Genomic DNA, 6,000 nt, shown 5'->3' on the forward strand with positions numbered 1-6,000 from the left:
ATTGTTCCCTGTTTAATTTTTTTATTTATTTAATTTTTTTAATAAACACTTTTGAAACATTTTAATAAAATTATTATTCAACGACAGGGATTGCACTGCATTTTGACTAACAAACATTTTTTCCTAAATTGGTTATGAGGGCCCCTTTAAAATCGCATATATTAGGAAAGACTCCTGTATACATAACTTTAAACAGCTGCTTTGTACTGAGTGAGAGCTCTGGGTGGGTTGAGTGTGGCTTATTGTCATTTAAAGAAACAGTTGCAGAAACTGTTCATTCTGAACAGGGCTGTTTAGATTGGGGAAAACTGTGGCCTGAGGTTTGATCTTGTCATATTTTGACCAGAGAACTGTGTAATTTGCGAAAAAGTGATAATATGTCCCCTTAGAAGTTCAAACACTTAAGGGAACATCTACAGTTGTGGGGAATTCTCACTGGTTTGTTTACATTTAGAAGCTGTCCATCTTTTAAGGTGGAATGTTGTGTTTGAGGGGAAAAATGGCTGTTTGTAGGTGGCTGAATTTCAACTTGTCTGTAAGTTTTTATTAATTTTTGAATTGCCACAGAAATTAATTTGAGGCGTTTCATTTTGTAGCACGTTCTGTGTGTGTTTGCTTTCATGCAGTTAGCATTGTCACAAATTTAGAGTCAGTTCCATTTACAGCTAAAAAAAAAGTACATTTTATGTAGCAGGAATAGAGCAATATCCTCATCTCGGTTCAGGCTTTTCAAGGTTTAGAGTGCTCTTCATTGTCTGAAAACCTCCAAATAGCCATTTTACTGCCATGAGCAGAGAGAGAGAGAAAGCCAAGTATACCAGACAGAGACATGTTTTTGTTTTTTAGGTATTTACTGACACTGGGACTTCCTAACCACATTAGATTGGTTTCAAACATGTTTCAAAGACTACAAAAGACCTAAACAGTGCTTATAAAAACACAGAGACTTGAAGATACAGCAGATTAAAATCTCCAGAGTAACATAACCTTGAACTACTACACTACAGGTTAGATACCACATTGAAACAAATCATCCCCACACATAACACAACAACAAAAGACTTTTGACGGCATATCTATACTTATAATAAGACATTACACTGCCAGAATGCAAAACACAACTAAAGAAATAACAATGCTGAAGTCTGATTTATATAAACCACCTTTTAAACAATATTTTCCATCCCACCTTAAATGGCGTAGTTATATCTAGTACCTAAGATATAGAATGCAACTGCTTCACCACAAGATTAAGCAGCAAAAATTAACCTCTTCTCAATTTAAAGTGGGCCCATGCCTTTGTATTTTATTTGTGATTAAAGTACACAGTGTACAATTTGGCTATTATTTCTAACTACTGTCAAAATAATGCTTAGGAATGTAAAAGCATACAGTATCCACAGCTATGAAAATATTAGTATACGAAGAATTGCTGTTAAACCACTGTTAATAATTTAGATTATCTACCTGTGACTCCAATGTAGCCACAGTAGCAGCCAAGCTAAAAGATACAGTGGACAGTTAACAGATGCAGCTCTGACAACTGGTTGCCCTACAAGCCAGCCTCCTCCAGGGAAGTAAGCCAAATGTCCATATTTGCCCAGCAAATTTGCCTCATCAGATGAACATTTAGAACATATTGTAAACTAAGCCTTCTCTATAAATGTTTCTTTACTGCCCAACTTATTGGCCTTAAATTTGGCCCTGAAGGTCTATTGCATCCTCATACACTGTCTTCTGTCTCAGTATGCCAGGGGGCTTCTGTGGCACTAAACAATCCTTTTTATTTTATGTATATTTTATTCTGGTCACCTATGTATTTAGGATTGGCCTAGTTTACATGCTCCTTGTGTTTATTTCCCTCTTTGGCAGACTTTGTTTATAGTACTGTCCATAAATAAATTAACATTTGAGGATTAGCAGCTTCAAACGTTCTGTGTTAGAGTTACAGATAGATAAAATATTTGTAAGTGTATACGACCCAATACTAAATGCAATGATGTACAGTAAATTCAAACCGTGTATTTACTTGAAAACAATACAATGACAACAGTTTAATTGTTCAATTGCCAGCAGCCTGTTCTAAAAAAAGTTGGGGCAGGGGTATACTTACCACAGTGTTGCATCATCTCTTCTTTTGACAATGCTCTTAAAACATTTGGGAACTGGGGATACCAGTTGCTGTAGTGACATTGCTGTTTGAAAGTGATATGTGTTCAGCAAATCATTAAAAAATCAGTTACTGCTTTGGCAACTCAGAGTACCCCAGGGTTCTGTACTAGCACCCCTGTACTTTTTTATCGTTAATTTCTTCTTGGACATATTATTCACTCCCACAGCCTCAGCTTTCATCGTTATGCTGATGCAGATTTACCTTTGCCTTAAACCCACTGAATCATTCCCACCATTCTAATTGTTGTCCTGTATTAAGGACTTAACATTTTGCTTAAGTGCTAACTTTCTCAAGATTAACCCTAAAAAATAAAAAAAGTGTCTGATCCACTCGTACCAGCGCAAAACACACTAACACAGCAAAATTCTGTCAGTGTCACAGAAGCGCTGAGAATAATCCACCACCCAAACCATAGCTGCTCAGTGGGGGTTCTGACCATTTGAAAAACAGGATGAAAAGGGGTAGACTTTGTAGTCTGTAACTTTAGAACTACAAAGTGCGCTTGTATGGTCAGCGGAGCTGAGATGAAAGGACTGTGATTGTAGAATAATAGATTTTTTTTGGCCAGACAATTTATTTAATGAGTTAGTTTACTGTATGGTGTACATATTTGGAAACAGATGAATATCTGTACCAGCACAGCTTTTGTAATCTCAGTACAGTATCATGAAATGAAAAGAGAGTATTACAGTTAACATGAGTGGTGCATGAGAACTTTAACGAATCATCCAACATCAAAATCTGATGTCGCTTGTGCTCTCAAATACTCACAGAAATATTTCAACACTGATTGTAAAGCTTTCCTACAAAAGTAGAAGAAGCCGTTATTTGCACAAAAGAGGAGTAAGAACTGTATTAACACCCTTCATTTTAGGAGAAATATTTAATGTATTCCTATTTCTTCCTGTAAAAAACTAATCGACATCTTAAGACCAGGGATCACCTGCTTTGTTAATTTCACAGATGTGATACAGGAATGTGTACAGCTCAAATACTCACTGAAAATATTTTACTAGGAGTTTTATTAGCATTTGAGAGAACCTCATGCTCTCAGGTGAACATCTGGGTGGTGCCTTCATCAGGCGATTAAACAAATGCCAATAGGATAAAACACATTCCTTTTGGGAACGAGTTCTATTTTTCCCCGCCTAGTTTTATTAATCAACTGCACCTGCTGGGGCTTTTCAGTTCTTTGGTGGGAAAATGCTCTAAGATTTTGTCAGGGCCTCTGGGGAATATAAGAGTCATTTGCAACTGTTATACTCAAGCTTTCAGATCATTCATATGGTCACTTAACCAGGATTCGCTCATGAGAGCCACTTAGCCTGAGGAAGACCAAGCTTGGTACACCACATTCTTTGTCAATGTGCCCTGTGTAGTGAGAGTATGAAAAAGCAATGGAATGAGTGCAAGTACTGGCAAATACTGTTAATTGTTATTATTATTATTGAAATTATTATTATTCAGTCATAATTTGAGGCGGCACGGTGGTGCAGCAGGTAGTCTCGCAGTCACACTGCTCCAGGGACCTCCAGGGAGCATAAAGCTGTGAAAATGTATTCTGGTGTGATGGAGCTCCATGCTCATCAGTACCTGACTATTGCTTGTAACTGAAATGTAATTAAAATCTTTGCAGCAGAGTTCCAAAAGCTATTGTAAAACCTTCCCAGAGGACTGTAAGCTGTTGCTTCATCAAAGAGGGACACAATCTCCAAACTTTGGATGAGCAGGTGTCCAAAAACCTTTGGCAATATAGTGTACAGTGTCATTTTGTAATTCCTCAGCTAAAGAAACAACATATTGTTCCTGCATGATTTTTCAGATCAGTGGACAGAAGAGAAACGTCTGTCGTCACGTTGCATGCTTGGCCAGTGTAGTAATGCTATCGCGCTAAATAAAAGCCTCCCATCTGACCTTTGGTGAGCTTGTAGAGAAGGCTGGGTGTTGCTGTGACTCATAGGTTTAAGTTTCAGGCTCATACTGATTGGATTATTCAGTGTTCTGTCATGCACCCATGTTGAGAGCTCTGACCCTGACATCAGTTCTGCAAGATCTCCACGAGAGAGGGGCTGAATACTGTATTTTGCTGCCAGTATTTAATGATAAGTTAGAACTGCCCTGGGCCAGTGAGCCGCTCCACATCTCCCACTCATTCAGCAGGAAACAGCAGAAGATATAATTATTACACATGAGAAATGATTGGGTTAGGATGACTCTCCTCGGCCTGCAGTTAGTGTACATTACAGTCACGTCACTGCGCTGCTCCCAGAACACTGCACCATATGTCCATCTTCTTGCAGACAGAAAAACAAACAGGACTGTGCATCTGTTGTATCAAGGTGATACTGAGCTGTCTTTACATCACCACTTGATCTACCACAAAAAAAGATTTTAAAGTGCAACCGTGGATAATGAAGTTACTGTATAGGCCTAAACGTCAAGGAAGTCCTAATGACTTAGTTTGAATATATTGTATATAATATAATCATTAGGCTTGTTGCAACAATGTCCACATGTGAATGAATAAATAAATTAAGCTGTGTGTATCTTAAGTCTGCAAGTATTGCTGAAATAGTTGTATTGTTGAATTATGGACAAAACAAACGGGCTATATTATTAAAACATCCATATTTGTGGTATCTGTGTAGGTACAGACAAGTGAGCTCTTCTGTTAATCAGGCCTTCATGAGCTGAACTGTAGGCGTAACATGTCAGATTAAACAGCAACATAATTAAAGAGACAGGCATTTTTACCTTAAAATTACTGTTTCAAAATCACTGTGATATTTCACTGACCTTTAATAAGGAGAATAGAGCATCAAGCCTCTCAGCACTGCAGAAAATGCACTCTGTAAAATTTGGAGCAGAGGAATCCTAATCAAGAAGCAGTTACAGAAAATGAATGGATGAATGAACTACTGACATGTTACTGTAATTATAATTTGCTGCTGCTTAAACGTGTAGTTTTTTTGTAAGGACTGAAGCCTCGTCCATGCTCATCAGGATTCTTATTATTTCTTTTGGAGGTTTTCCTCCAAATATTTTTAATATCTCCGTCCAGTCCAGTAGGAGAGTCTAAATTTAGTGCTATCTGCATATATACATTGTACTTTTATGGTTTATTTTATTTGCTATACAGGGAATGAGGAGATATTTGAATTTCAGCCAGAAGCAAATACACTCTGTGATGTCAGCTTTTTCGAAAAGTTACAGTTTTCAGTGACCGAAAATGTCATTTTTGTGAAGACAAGAAACCAAAACGCAGACAAAAACCTCCATTTTTAAAAATCTCTGGACCTGGGCCTGAGTGAGAAAAATTTGTAATTGAATTGGAATAACAGGGCGCAAGGCTGAAACACATCCTGGAGGGCCACAGGTTTTTTGCAGGGTGACACACACTCATTCCTATGAACACTTTTGAGTCACCAATCCACCTACCAACGCGTATTTTTGGACCGTGGGAGGAAACCGGAGCACCCGGAGGAAACCCACGGGGACACAGGGACAACACACCAAACTCCTCACAGACAGTCACCCGGAGCAGGACTTGAACCCACAATTTCTGGCAACAATGTCGCCTTATATGCAAACGTTAAAATGAAAATTCTAAAAAACAATAATAATAAAAAGTATTTACAAAAAATTACAATTTTCAAAATATGTTTGCACTGGAGAGATTTAGATGAACACAGATATTTAGAAGAAGGCAGCACTCCCTTTCCCCCTTTCCACAGAGTATATGTATTCACTGACATGCGTTATGTTTTTCTAGGTTTAGCATGCTGCCCCTCATATTACATTGGGTCAGTGAGAGTAAAGCAAGCAAG

Source organism: Hoplias malabaricus, chromosome 1, assembly GCF_029633855.1.
Source record: "Hoplias malabaricus isolate fHopMal1 chromosome 1, fHopMal1.hap1, whole genome shotgun sequence".
Taxonomy (NCBI): Eukaryota; Metazoa; Chordata; class Actinopteri; order Characiformes; family Erythrinidae; genus Hoplias; species Hoplias malabaricus.